Here is a 16,161-nt window from a genome sequence, read left to right as displayed (position 1 = left end):
AAAATATTGCAAATTTTAGATTTTTTACTTTTAATAACAAATTTTAAAATTCTCGAACTTTTTAAGTTTTCGGTTCCTTTAAAACTCAACAATAATATAATATTATAATAATAATATTATATTGAAAATTATTTTTGAATTGATGTTTTTCAATTATTAATTACTCTCTTATTTCAACTAACTCTTATTTCATAATACATATTAATTTATTTCATTTGTTATCTAATTTTTTACTAAAATGATTTTAAATGTAATTATTTCAAAAATATTATCCCAAAAAATCACAAAGGTTTTTTACTATACCATGGCAGCATAAGAATATATTAAAATAGGAAAAAGTTTGGTAACAAAAAATATTAAGCCATAATTAGCCAAAATTTTTCGTAATTTATTATATTTATATCACTTAATAATAGTTTTATTTTTTTCAGAAATGTTTGGTAACCAAAGAAAATCAGCCAAAATCAGCCATAACTTGCCTTATTTAGCATTAATTAATTGTTGCGACAATTAATGAAAACTAAATAAGGCAAATTCTGGCTGTTTTTTTTTTATCCCACTCTCTTATCATTTCACTTATTATATTCTTATCAACTTCACTTATTAATGATATTAATTATAATATCATATTCCTTATTATTAGGCATTCTTGTAATCAATACTTAATATTTTCTTTTATAATTTAATTTTATATTCAAGAATACATTAAATATTAATAATAATAATAATGGACGTGATAATATACATTAATTGAGTTAATTACACTTTATTTTTTGTTCCCCTTAAAGCATTTAATATCAATCAGTGGAGATACAAAAAAATCATTAATTCTTTGTTTTCATTAAGACATTTATTTGCACTTGATTCTTTGTAATATATACCTTCTATTAATTTAATTATGATCATTCAAAATCATGACTCTAATACTATTGCAAGCACAATAGTGTATAAGTTAAGGAATTTTACAATAAGTTGCGTTTATCATTGCAAATAGTATGGCACTTGAATTCGACCTTAATACGGTACCTATGGTAGAAGATGCTGATGAAGAATTTGAACAATAGACGGACTCACCCGATGAAGTTGTTATCAGTCAACCAATTTTCGAGAATATGAAAAACCACACTAGTTTTGATGAAGTATGGTAATAAACTGATTTAATTTTTTTGTGTTTTTATATGCATTTATAATTATATTGTACTGACTAAGTTCATACTTCATACACATAACATTCATACGTACATATACATAACATCCATAATTACATACAACTAACATCTAAAAATTAAATTTATATTTATTAGATATTACACCCATACATATCCTTTTTTAGTTATTGCATAAATAAATATAAAGTTAACACAGATGTTTTTAAATTTTATCATAATTGAATTTAAAAAAATATCAAATTTTTAAATTAATTTATTCAATTGATAAATTTACTCATAACATCTATAAATTTATACACGTAACATCCATAATTTCATGTTAATAACATCCATAATTTATATTCATAATTTCATACCTATAATGTTTATAATTAATAAATTTTTATAATTAATATTATCAAATTTTAAACTATATGTCTTATTATATTTTTTAAATTATCTCATATGTGCACTAATAGACCATAATTTTAATTATTTTAATATTTTTATTTAATATTCATATGTATGCTTATTTATAGATTTTAATACGATGAGTTAATAATTATTTTAAAAAATTTATTTTTTAATTTTTGTTTATATTTATATTTTATTTTTTATTTTTTAATAGTCTATATATAAAATATAAGTTGTATAGTAGAAATTGTTAAAATTTTTTAATTTAATTTTCACATTTTTTGCAGAGAATTATTGTATTTTAATGGATAATAATGTGATTGAGAGATGTTAGAGATTTGATTTGGAAGAAACTGAAATTGATTTTGGAAAGAACATTAATAACTCCAAACATGCAGCAAAATCGTAGGTGATAAGAAGAATAAGTAATAAAAAAGTATATATCACTTGCTTATTAGAAGACTAGAAATTTTTATGTGATATTTTTATATTGTAATTAATTTTTGGCTACCTAACACCACCCACTAAAATAATACCGAAAAATTTATTTATCATTTATTTTTTTAAAGATTATTTTTGTGTATCATATCAGGTTTCACTTTAATAATTTACCTTTTTCTCTATTATGTCGGACGAGCTGTAAATACAATTTTAATTAAAAAAATAATACTCAAGAGAAATTTTTATGTGAAAAAGTATTTAGTTGATACGATTAAAATTATAAATAATTATGTCATATTAATTTTTATGAAAGAAAAAAATAAAAAAATAAAAAATTAAATTGAATAATTTTATTTGAGTAAAAAAAGTGAATTATGGTTTTAAGTCTTTATAAATTTAATAATTCATGTTATGTATAGATAAAATTAAAATTTATAATTTTAATTTTGATTTTTTTCAATTATATGAATTATAACTTCTTAAATATAAGAAAAAATATATAAAACACATATATAATACATGTTGTTTTTTTTTATTAATTCATTAAAATTTAAAAATATTATTTTAATATAATTATGAATTAAAATCATAGTTATCAGAACCGAACCGGTAATTAACCCGGTGAGACTACTGAGTTACTGGGTCACTAGTTCAACCGTTGGGTCACAGGTTGAATCGGTTGACTCGGTTATAATTGAATAATTATATAAAATTTATTTTTTTTATACAAAATTAAGTTATTTTAATATTTTAATAATTTATTAATTAATTATATTAATCAAATATATGTTGAAAAAGAGTTAATATTAATAAATATTATATAATTATCAATAACAAAAATATGGTATGATTAATAAAAATATTTTTGTTTATTTTTTTAATTTAAAGAATATTTAACAACATTTAATATTTTTAATAATTATGTAAAATTAAAAAATAATTAATTTAAGTGAGTAAATATAAAATAAAAAATTAACTAAATTAAATATAAAATTGTTTATTAGAATAAAAGATAAAAGTGTAAGGAGATTTTAAATTTTACATGAGTAAAAGAGTTAATAAGATAAAGTTATTAATTAGAATATAGTTAAGAAGTTATAATATATTTATAAAAAGGCATTGATAATTCAAAAAAACATGTTGGCTTGGTGCTTAATAGCTCTTTTTGTTCTCCAGGAGTGCCAGGTTCGAACCCAGCAGGTGACACCGTGCAAAAATTTTTAAAATGCACGTGCTCATCTTGCGGGCTGACTGATCCGGTTCGGTTCGCAGTTTAGTCCGGTTTTTATCGAGTTTTTCGAGTCTAACCGATTCGCTTGCTTGTACGGTTTGACTCTTAACCCAGACCAGATGAGGGTTCGGTTCACCGGTTTTTCGGTTGAATCGGCCGGTCCGATCCGGATTTGATAACTATGATTAAAATGACGTTTTTTAAAATCTTGCGGGCTGATCGATCCGGTTCGGTTCGCAGTTTAGTCCGGTTTTCATCGGATTTTTCGAGTCTAATCGATTCGCTTGCTTGTATGGTTTGACTCTTAACCTAGACCAGATGAGAGTCCGGTTTACCGGTTTTCCGGTTGAATCGGTCGATCCGATCCGGATTTGATAACTATGATTAAAATGACGTTATTTAAATTTAAAAATAATATTTTTTGTAAAGATTTTTATTTGAACCCATTCCGCAAGTTATGCATGTAATGTTGAATTAAGTCAGCTATTTGTCACAGTAAATTTTAAGAGTATGTTCAAGTGTTGACACAGAATATTAGAATGTGTCTTAAGACTGTGACATATTAATGAAAGAAAATAATATTTTTATTTTTATTTTTTAATAATGTCAAATTGTATATGATTTATATTGTATGTGTCCATAAATTCATAAAAAAAGTGACAATATCAAAATAAAAGTGATAATATTTATTTTTTAATTTTAATAAATAATCAAATATTCATATATTATTTTAAAAAAAATATCAATTCAAAACAAATAAACAATTGTTAATATATGCTATTAAAACAATAGTTCATCGTTAGTTCATCAAAGTTTTCCAAGTATCCTGAGTTCGTGACAAGGTCACCAATACATGTTATCATTAGTCACATATTCCATTCTACACTTAGTCGTCTTTTTTCTGTCTTTTTATGGGCTTTTTTGTCTTTACGCACCGTGCAAAACGACAACAATTTTACTTGCCACCGATCTGTACATGATAGACTGCTGTATAAGTGAGATCCACTCTCTAATAACGAATTATTTGGCCCACTATTATAATTAACCCTTGCTTGTTCATTATGTTTTTTAAAGGTTTCATTCTTTTTATATGTATTATTTAGTACAAGATTCTTTTGCACTGATGATATTTAATTAAGTGTTATTATTTATGCAATAAAAATAATTAATTTTTTTTATTTAGATATATAATAGAAAATAGACATATAATGCATAATTAAATGTTAAATAAAACATTTTATCCTAAAAATGTATAAAATAAAATAATTTTTTTAAGAATTTTATTAGTCTATGTCTCAAGTATGTACATGCAAGAGAAGGGGAGGGGGAGTGAGACTGGTAAAAGATAACAACAACGTACTTGCAAAAGTACCAAGATTTTGACTCTCTCTCTCTCTCTCTCTCTCTCTCTCTCTCTCTCTCTCTCTCTCTCTCTCTCTCTCTCTCTCTCTCTCTCTCTCTCTCTCTCTCTCTCTCTCTCTCTCTCTCTCTCTCTCTCTCTCTCTCTCTCTCTCTCTCTCTCTCTCTCTCTCTCTCTCTCTCTCTCTCTCTCTCTCTCTCTCTCTCTCTCTCTCTCTCTCTCTCTCTCTCTCTCTCTCTCTCTCTCTCTCTCTCTCTCTCTCTCTCTCTCTCTCTCTCTCTCTCTCTCTCTCTCTCGTCAATATACACAAGCTTTCCCAATTTGCAAACATTTTCGGAGACAATCACAGTTTCAAACGTTTATTTTCTTTTATTCTCTAATATTTCTTCAGTTCTATCCTTCCATGCTTCCTCCTGCACAGACTTCGTCTTCATTTACTAAATTTGTTGTTTCTTCAAGTTTTAACAAGTAAGTTATTTAAATATTATTAATATAATTAGTAGATTAATTGTGTATTTTTTTATTTGAAATAGAGATAATGTGATAATAATATATGTTATTTAAATTAAATAGTATTTATTTATTAGTAGTTAAAAAAAATATATAAATAAAAATTATACCTTTATTATATATTTAGATGAATGATGATGATATTAATTAATAATTAGTACTAAATAAATATATTTTAAATTTAAATATAATATTTTAGTTAGGCTATTTAAATCAAAAAATAAAATATCATTGTGAATTTAATTTATATGTTAAAGAGTTTAAATTTAAATAAATATTTAAATATGTTTCAGTTTTAATTTTATATTGATATTTGAATTTAAATATATTTTGAATTTATGTATATAAGTAAATTTGACGTTACTATATTTTAGCTTTGTTTATAAAATTAAATTTAAATTTAAACATATAAAAATATATATTTATAATTTAAATTTAAATATATTTTAAATTTAAATATGTATTTAAATTTGACTTTAAGTTTACGTTGGTTTTGATTATAAATTTAAATTTGAATTTGAATATATTTGAAATTTAAGTCTATATTTAAATCTACCTTAAAATCTGACTTTAAATATATTTTGATTTTAATTAAATATTTAAATTTAAATTTGAATAAAATTTAAAAGTATGAAAATACATATTTATAATTTTAAATTATATATTTTTTAAAATAAAATACAGTCCAGAAAATGTCGTTAATTACATTTTGGTTGGTTTTCGGTATTTATTTAAAATTGAGTAAATATATATTAATAATTTAAATTTAGATATAAATTAAACATGTTTCGAATTTAACTATATATCTAACTTTGAATTTGAATATATTTATAGTCATAATATATATTTAAAATTGAAAATATTTTTAATAATAATAATAATAATAATAATAACGGCTTACTTGAATTGATATATTCAGAAAATTTTGGTGCATTCATAGCGTCTACATCCAAGGCGTGCATGAAAGAAGGCTCTCTAGATGGATATTGGCTCGCCAGTGCATTTGCCACATCTGCTACGTTAGATTCAATTATTATATCATCTTTACTCACTTCTTCAGTTGGACCAACAATATGGTAGGTGCCCTCAAATTCCTCTTCGCTTTCACTGTTATAAACAGTCCAGTCGATGTTAATCTCTGGTAAATCAACCTCAACTAATTCTTCAAACTCAACATACAATTCGAGAATAGACACTTGTGCCCGTGTTTGTTGGTAGATCGAAAACATTCCTTGCATACTTCCTTCGTCAACCACATGCATCATTTGAAACTGAACGAAACCACCGAACACTAAAACAGACTGTCTATAAAAAATATTAACGACTCTCTTTAATACTTGATTATCACCACATTGACAAAGTATACTCTTAAATTCCTCGTATGTTATTGCAAAAGGAATAACAATATCACGTGGATTCTCACAAACAAAACTCACATCCTCAGATGTTTGGGAAAAGATTTGACCATTATAATACATTTTCAAACTAATACCTCTCTCCATTTTTATACTCTTACATTTTCAAAAAAATAAAACATTCTCGCACTCAATCAACCTAATACCGTTCCTCCTTTTATAGTACTTCAATTATAATTTTTTATTTACGAAAAGACAATACGCAATTTGCGGATTAACAATACGCAATTTGTGTTTTTGCAATTCGCAGTCTGTGGATTGACAATACGCAGTCTGCGTATTGTCAATACACAGACTGTGTATTGTCCCTTAAATATTATAAAATTACAATCCGTCTTTTGCGTATTGTCTTCATGGCTGTGGCAGGCAGAATCTACTCCTGACAATTCGCAGAGTGCAAATTGTTCCGCTGCCACAGTTTTGCAAAACACCCTCACTTCCAATATTGAGGTATTACACCAAATTTTTTATAATAACTAAAAAAATGAACCTAGAATTGGTACCATATTTTGTACATAGACCAAGCAGATTTATTATTAATAATAATTAATTATTATATTTTAAATATATGTATAAAAAAATATATTAAAAATATATTTATAAAAGATATTTTTATTTAATACAATCATAAAAGGGTAGTGCTAGGGAGCCAATGGCTTAAGTGTACAATGTGTACAATGGGCTAAACCTTTGGTTTATGAATAAAATGAACATCACCCACACTATCCAGAATAACCATCCGAATATCAGGGATAATAAACATCTCATGTCATAAAATCACTCATCCTAAAAACTTAAGTTAATTTTGGAGTTCACCAAGGATCGAATTCTTGACCTTTCGGATCTAGAACTCTAATACTATGTCATGAACCCACTTATCCCAAAAGCGTAACCTGACAAGACAATGTAACACTAATGGTCATATCACTAATACTTTCTAAACCTCCATAAAAAATATTTTCCATTGACTCCCTAATCCTAAACTTACACATTGTACGCTTAGACCATTGACTCTCTATACTTTTCCATCATAAAAAAATATTTTTATTAGACACATTCATAAAAATATTTTCATTAAACACAGTTATAAACAAAAGTTAGTAGAAGTTAATAAAAATACTTTTGATAATGTACCGAAATTGATCATATTTATGAAACTTCGAATTAAATTCTCAACCTCCTCTCATTGAAATGCGTGGAAGCATTAAGTTGCATGCCTACATCTCTAAAAATTATGGAGACGGCTGGTGAGAGAAAGTGTATATGCATTTCAATTCTATTGCTCATTTCTATGCTGATCATCGGATGGATTTTTTTTAGAAATAAGATAAAAAAAAATTCAAAATTTTCTAAATACTATTTTTAAACTTTAATTTTTTAAATAGGATTTTTTTTGTTTAGAGAAAATTCGCTGTTTTTTTGGCAAATTTTATAAAAATTATAGAGTTCGTTTTATTTCGAAAAAATCTCTTCAAATATTTTAAATCTCACGTTTTTAATCCATTTTAATTCATTATTATCATCTTCAAATAGTATATAAATCTATAAATAGTATATAGAAGTATACAAAAATACACAAACAACAAACATAATTTTTTTAAAAAAATTTTAATTATAAATTAAAAAAAAACCGTATTTAACAATAACAACTATATCATCATCTCCAGAAATACATAAATATACCGAAATAAATTATATTTAACAAAGATTTTTTTAATTGTAAGTCATATTTTATTTTAAAAGAATTTATTTATATTTTATGAGTGAATATTATTAAAGTATACACCTCGAGTAAAATAACACATTAATTAATTAATTATGGTAGCTAGTGACTCCAGCTCACTCTAGCAAGCTAAAGTACCTAAACTAGAACAAAATACAATTTAACCTTTTGTATAGCAGAAAAGGGTGTCTGACTCTACCTGGAAATTGAGGTGAATTTTGTCTTTAGGTCATGGAAAAGACACAATCTAACTAAAAAAGAAGACCAAAATAAAATAAAAATCAAGATAAATGAAATGGAATAATTAAAACTATAATATAGTTTTTTTTAATTTATATTGTTGAAATAAAATAAAATAAAATAGATAGGATGGGGGTGTGTGAGGGATGCAAAATTGCAAAGTGTGAGGAGCGGATTGAAACACGATTGCCCATAAAGGTTTATGTGTCTTCTCTAATTGGACAGATCTTATCTCATCTCTCTTTTTTTTATACATCTATCTCTTCAATGGGAAATGAAGGCATCTATCTATTAATATATTTTAATTATTTTTCCTCTTCCATTCAAATTCAATTTTATAAATATAAAGTTCAATTTTTATGTATATAAATAATGGATGTTATCAACTAATGAACTAATTCAACATTAAGTATAAGAATTAATATAAAAACCTATATTAAGAATTTTACATAAAGATTTAATAATATTTTGTCATATTAATAAAAAATATTTATCTTATATATATATATATATATAATTTTTAATACATAAAAACTAAACTTAAAAGGAATATAAATAATGTTACCTAAACACTATAAGATTAATGACCAAATATTATTATTAACATGTGATTATAGATGTAAATCTTATTTAATCACAAATATTTTGAAAAAGAGTTTCATTTTTATACATTTATATTATATAGAAGTTTTATATAATTATTTAATAAAATTTATATATTTAATTTTTTTAAAATGAAGAATTAGAAATTACAAATTAATTATTTAAACTTAAAAAATGCTATGTACGGAAAAATTATAGTAAACGGACAAAACTCAAAAGTGGTTACATTACATAAAAACTTGGTACGGTGTGAAATAGACATGTCACGAGAGAGTGAAAGAACTGGGAACCAGCACCAGTGCATTTAATTGCTTCCCATCTTCCCATCTCCGTCATTAACTCATTATTCTCAAGTAACTTAAAAAAACCCTAATGCTGGCTCAAAGGCCAATCCCATCCCCCCTCACTCTCTCTGAGCTTTGAAGCTCACTCCAGCGGCAGAGCCTCCCTCTCCCTCTCTCCCTCACAAAATATATTCAGAGAACTTCAATCCCTCAGGTAAATATTCTAAAGTTTTCCCATTGGAATCAAATTTGTAGTTATACTATGGCAAGTTTATGCCTTCTAGTGTTACATGCCGACTCAAATTTTGTTATTTTCATGAAACTGCATAGTATTTCTGGCATTTTCCTTCTACACCAACCTCAAGTTTTGCACCAAACCCAACAACAACAAAGCTTCTTCTTTGTCACAAGAATAATAATAATCATATATCATGAAGACAACATCAATAACAACAGCAGCAGCAACTTGAACTGAAGGTACACTTTGTTATTTTCTCTTTGCAAAGATATGAAACTACGAATTTAATTATCCATTTTCTGAAATTTCCGTGGTTGAAATCTTTTTACCATTTTGAAGGGAACTCGTATTGAGAAGCAGTGAAATAGCAACCGTTGGTGCTATCTTCACTTTCAGGTAACCCCTTCTCTATGTTCTTTTTTCTCCCTGTTTATCATTATCACCATTTTTGAACTAGGGTAAGGTCATGTATCTTTTATTTTGATTTGAGGAAAAGGATTTGATTTTGGAAATTTTCTGTGGTGATTTGTTGGCTTGTTTTCTTTGATTTATGCCTTTGTTTGCTCTAATTTTGTACTATGGTTTGTTTTTTGGTGCGCTTTTCATTTTAAGAGGATTACTAAGTTACTTAAAGATTCATTTTAAAAATTTTGTCCTTCAAAATTATTACTTGACATGATATAAAAAGATTTGTGATATTTTCGACCTTAAAATGCACTTCATATTTCATCTTAAAAAGGTGTTTTGACTATATTTGGAGTTTTAGACTTAAATATACTCATTTTATAAGGATTTTGGACATCATTTTTTTTAACTTGTATAAATCTCTATAAATTATGTCTTTTTAGAAGCAGTAAAGACAAAAATTCTAGCAAATGAGTAAGAGGACCAAATCCAAGAAATATAGGGTAATCTCCTATGTTTCTCTTACCGTTAATGAAGAGTCTTAAATTCATACTTTTTGCTTATCTTATTCTATGTAAGTGTATACAAAAATCAGTTAATAAGAAAATTAAAATACACATATATTTATACATAAATACATTGGTGATTGATTGTATTATAAAAATAATAATTTTGTATATTTATATAACAAAAAGAGATTAATCTCTCATTCCATATCACATGTACAAAATTTTTTATTGTTTATGTATAAAATTCTTTATTTATAGATTAAAAAATTAAACCATGAAATAAAATATAGGAGAATAGTAGTAAGTTAGTTGATTGAAGAGTGCCATGACTAAATACTTGGCAATTGTCAGATTTATTTGAATTTAAAAACCATTTCAGTTATTTGTGATGAGTTAAAATATAATACACTTTATCCTTATTATTTTCACATTAATTCAAAACTAATGCTGTAAATGGTTATTTGTCCAATACACTGCTTAAAAAGAATGATCGAGTTGAGCGCAATCTTTCTCCTTTTGATATCAGAATTTGAAAACAAATTTTAAGCGCTATCTTTCCTTCTTGAGTGCACAGATTTAATGCAGGTTTAAAAACAATTTCTTTTCTAGATTCCCTCTATCTCTCTTTCTCTTCTTTCTTTCTTGTACTCTCTTTCTCTCTGATTGAGTACACAAATGGAGTGGCTGGTTCAAAATACATGGAGATATCACAAGCGAGGAAGAAGAAGCAAGGACTTCGCTGCTGATGGAAGGCAGTAACGGTGTCTGTTGATAATACAAAATCGAGAGAGACATAGAAAGGCAGAACAAAGCAGAGAAGATGAAAACAACAGAGTGACAAAAGGAAGCACGACCGAAGAAGGAGAAGAAGGCGGCAACGACGGTGATGGATTGAGAAAGGAGGAGGCTACGTCGAGAGAGAAAGGAAGAGGAGAGTGAGGTGACGACGGTGATGGATCCACAGAACAGCGTCACAGCGGAACTTTACCGATGGCGGCGGCGGGTGCTGCAAATGCTTCGAAGCAGTTCATTACGACGTCGTTGTACATTGGGGATCTGGACCCTGAGGTCGATGAGAACCTCTATGATTTGGTCGATCAGGTTGGACAAGTGGTTTCGGTTTGTTTTGCCCCCACCCTTTTCTCAAAATTAATTGCTTGTTTTTGTTGTTCATTTTTGAAGCTGCAGATACAGTTGGTTTATGAAGTTTTCCGGCGCAGAACAGAAACGACCCCTTGGATTTTAATGCTGAAAGAAGAGTAAGAGAAGAGGCCACAGATGGAGGCATTTGGTTTAGGCAGTGAAAATCATGTTGACACACACCACTGTATTCTGCTGTTGATCTTATCTCCAATGGAAAGAGTTCTCTAAGAACTAACCATTCAAGTGGACCTCAAGATCTTTCATAAGTCAACGCAAATAAGAATATCACAGTAACAAGAAAGTAAGTCAATTACTTTTTTGTTATTTTGATATTCCTATTTGTGTTGCCTTTTGGAAGATCTTGGGATCCACTAGGATAGTTAGTTCCTAAAAATTTCTTCCCATTGGAGATAAGATCAACAGCACAGAGTATAGTGGTGTGTGTCAACATGATCTTCTTCACTGCACTTGTGGCACAGTTGTTCCTCACGTCACTTTGCCACTTCAAATATGGGATCTTCACTGCACTTCTTTGCCATCTGGAAAGCTCCAAAACATGGTTTAGGTAAAAGTTATTCTCTTGTATAGCTTTACTTTAACCATGTCTGACTTACAGCTGATAATTCAAACATGCATACCTTCATTGAGGCTCTTAAATAGCAGCTGTCTTCCCATGGTGTTGGTCTTTTTGTCTTACAATTGTTCTATGCTTAAATGATCAAATATGGATTATATGCTATAATTTTAATTTGAATATAAATGCTTTATCGTATTTAATCTGTGGTGATATCCAGGAAATGGATCTTTTCAATTTTTGTTAATAATTGAGAAAGTAAAATGTGATCTCTTACCATTAATTTTATAAGTGAGACTAAAGAGAAAACATGAGAGAAAACATTGAAGGATTAGAAATTACACCTTATTCCCTCAATTTTTTTAACAATTGAGAAAATCTATTCCTGTGATGTCCACATCAATATAACAGGGGAAAAAAAAAATCATAAACGGCTCTTGACAATTACATTGAAAGGCGAGGCCCTCAATGAAAAAATACTCTTTCTAGCCTTTGTTTTTTATTTATGTGATTAGTTCCTCTATCAATATTTTCTCTCCGTATTAATAGAATAAACTTACATGACATGTTAAACTGTTGCTCCATTAAGAGCTCAGAGTCGTTTAGTTTTTCTTTTTATTACCTTCTTCAAATACATTAGCTAAATTTACCAAGTAAAACTAAGAAATATTAGTGACTTTTATATTTTTACTTATAAAAATTAAATAAAAAATATATTAGTGATTAATGTGTCACATAAACATATTCTGAAAAGAGATTGTTGACAGATAAGCTATCCAATCTCATGAAAATAAATACCAAGAATTGAAATAGACTATTTTTTTTATTGGGGGCCTCAGTCCTTCAAAAAAAATTATCAGAAGTTAAAATCAGGTGATAAGATGAGTATTCACTCAGTACAAAATAATATGTAGGACATTGCAAATTAACAAAAATGGTGCATTTGATAAGATCATAACATTTTATGATAGCAATAAGTATCACATTAAGAGTTTTGCAAGTTCATCTACTCGTAATGTTCCTCGTGGTACAACATTAAGAAATCGTTCATCAAAATTTGTTTTTCTTTGAATTTTAGAACTCTTTTGAGTCTTCTCCCTTTCACATTTATCTTTCACAGGAATGGCAGCAGTTTCTTTTCCCTTGGAGGAAGCGGAACCTTGTTGCTTGGCAGTTTTTTGAACCACAACCTTACTATGTCTCCTAAAGACTGGTCCGGAGGAAGCTGATTTGGCAAAGGAAACTGTAGTTTGATAAATAGTGTCAACATCCAAAGAATCTTCATCTAAAATAAGTGCACATCGTTTCTCAACTGCTTCCTCCAACAATGATAAAATGCCTTTCATACAAGGTGCAGTTGACCTTGGTGGCCAACTGGCATCATCAGTTTCTGAACCATCTATAGTGTTATCGACTTGAGGATCTACCTTGCCATTGATATAACTGTCATTAGTTCCTAACATTACCTCAGATCCTAAAACTGATGTAGAAGGGCCATCACTGCAGCTTTTGCTATCCATCATATCCTCGGCTCCATTGCTTTCATTCCAAGCTACAAACTCATATTAGTGATAATGTTCCCGCGAGACTCCGGCTCACCATAGGAGCCTGTAACATTGTTTATACATTCGGCATCAGATTTTCTTGCAAGTGAAGTAGCACTAGTCACAGATTGCTTGCTATCTTCTATGGGAGACAACACCTCAACTTTTCCCAAAGCCAAATCACTTGAACTCGAAGAAATGCTAGAGTCATTGCCTTCATTCTCTACTGAATTCTCCTGCCGACTTGTTGCTGAGACTTCTGATGCAAGTATCTTGTTATTTTGTTCATTGGTCCCCTTTGAATTATCTGTGGGATTTGGTAGAGCCGAATTCCAATTTTGCTCGTTTTCAAATGAAAGCAATACACATGGAACGAGATCCTACATTTAAAAAATACAGGAGGAAAAACGATGTTACAATAGCATCATCATTAGTTTTTAAAGAAAACAGTCTTATGATATAATAGCAAAACCAAATAAACAAAGAAAAGGGCTTAAATCCATTTGATCTTCATTCAATATTGCATACAAAATTGTGGCAAAAATGTTTATACCCTTAGTTTGGCTCCAATCTTTCTATAGTCACTATTATTTAGCCCTTGGCAGTTTATGCAGACAAGTTCACACTCTTCAAATGCCTCTGTCGCAGTAAACACCATTTTTTTCCTGCAACAAGAAAATATATCATTTTCTTTGTATAAACAATAAAAATGAAGACAGATAAATGCCTGTTTGCCAGCAGAAAAGAACAATAATTTTGCTTTAAAGATGAATTGTAGTGGACATTCTCAACATTAAAGAGGTACCTAGCTTGCATATGGGAATTAATTCCCTTACCTTTTTACGCATTTCAGTTACTTGTTGTAGCGTTAAACCTTCTGGAACTCGCTTAATTATTCTCTATGACTTGTTTAATTATTATTAAAAATATTTATTTTTGTCAAATCATCTTTTTAACTTTACTTAATTAAACTAAATTATTAAAGCATGATCAAACCTATTTTATAAATTCCAATAGCTTTGCAAGCTATCATGTTAATAGTTTGAAGAACCAGAAGAGAGAAGCATAAAACCTAGCTCTCTCAAGTAAAGGAAACAGAGTTGAAGCCTTTTGAGGGCCACCGCCTCGTCCCAGCCTGAGCTGCGGTGGCCCTCCTCCTCTCCTTTAGTACTTTTCTTCTCCGTGAAACTTCCTCCCTTTTCTTTTTTTGTCCCCTTTTCTTTTCTCTTCCTCTCAAACCCTTTATATCTCCCTTCTCAGCTCTTTCTCTCTTCTTGCCGGCCACAACCCTCCACTACCCTTCTCTTGCTATCACATGCTTTCTCTTCTTCCTTTTGCAACCTTTCTTTTGTATCTCCCTACTTATTTCTGATGTTATTTTGTTGCCTGTTTCATTTTGTTGTTTTTTGTTTTTAGAGATCTCGATCAGAAATCCAGATCTAGATTAAATAACCCCTTTGTGGTGTTTCTCTCCCCTTTTGTGGTGTACTGGTCCTTTTTATAGGTGTTGTTGGTGATGTTTTTGCAGGTTCGGGATGAAAATATAACGAGGGCTTTTTATCTATGGAAATATTTACAGTTTCAGATAACATTTAGACTTATTCTGAGAAGAAGAGAAGATAAGTTTCTGTAGTGCAACACTTTTTGTGTAGATTTAGAAACAAAAGAGATTGTAGCAAATCTCAGTTTCTCTTGTATAAGATTCTTTGTAATTGAACTTTGCACCTCCTCTCAGATAATAATTCAACATAGAACTTATCCATTTTCTTGTTTAGTTTTAGATCTAATGTTTCTTCTGCAATATGTAAATGCCGTTTGACTATTTTCTTAAATGAAAGTTTTCTTCCGGAAAAAAAAAATTCCAATAGCTTTCATCAAAATGAGCCAACGAGTTATAGTTCAAATGACATAATTTCTCCTTTTCACGTAAAAGTCTCGGGTTCGAATTTCACTGCTAATTTTAGAAAAAAAACTTTAAAAAATACAAACTGAAAATATAAGTAAAAAAAAATCAAAACAAAAACGAATTAGAAGTTGAAAACGAGGGCAAGTAGAGACTATGAATGGTGGAACAAATTAGAGTAAATCACTGAATACAAGAAATTCTTTTATATAACAATTTGTCATGTCTTTTGTTTGCTGATTTTATTTGAAATCTATTAGGTATGTCTTGATTGTTAGATTTTATGATACTTTTGGTATAATTTTGTATTATTTATGATTTGTGATTATACTTAATAGCAAGACGGAAGGGGATGATTTACAAAGTTGCTTCCGGTGTTTCCTATAACCTTGATTTTCACTCCGAAACAGTTGACTGTGTGCCCAATAAGCATTATGTGTTCGTACCAGCTCATTAATTGGCCTTCTCCGGTTGTG

General features: G+C 28.5%; 1 long non-coding RNA gene across 5 annotated transcripts; it reads left to right on the top strand.

Annotated features, from left to right (window-relative positions):
• Positions 1-9,352: 9,352 nt before the first annotated feature.
• LOC130974074 (uncharacterized) lies at positions 9,353-14,660 on the top strand. 5 transcript variants are annotated; one of them, XR_009084392.1, is made up of 5 exons: positions 9,353-9,583; positions 9,700-9,846; positions 9,947-11,622; positions 11,704-12,229; positions 13,359-14,660. It is a non-coding gene; the product is annotated as an uncharacterized LOC130974074 (long non-coding RNA). The 5 variants fall into 5 exon arrangements; XR_009084391.1 differs by having other exon boundaries at positions 11,710-12,229; positions 13,359-14,656; XR_009084394.1 differs by having other exon boundaries at positions 9,947-10,003; positions 11,131-12,229; positions 13,359-14,648.
• The last annotated feature ends 1,501 nt before the right edge of the window (positions 14,661-16,161 follow it).

Source organism: Arachis stenosperma, chromosome 4 (assembly GCF_014773155.1).
Source record: "Arachis stenosperma cultivar V10309 chromosome 4, arast.V10309.gnm1.PFL2, whole genome shotgun sequence".
Classification (NCBI taxonomy): domain Eukaryota; kingdom Viridiplantae; phylum Streptophyta; class Magnoliopsida; order Fabales; family Fabaceae; genus Arachis; species Arachis stenosperma.
This window is presented reverse-complemented; position numbering and strand designations above follow the sequence as displayed.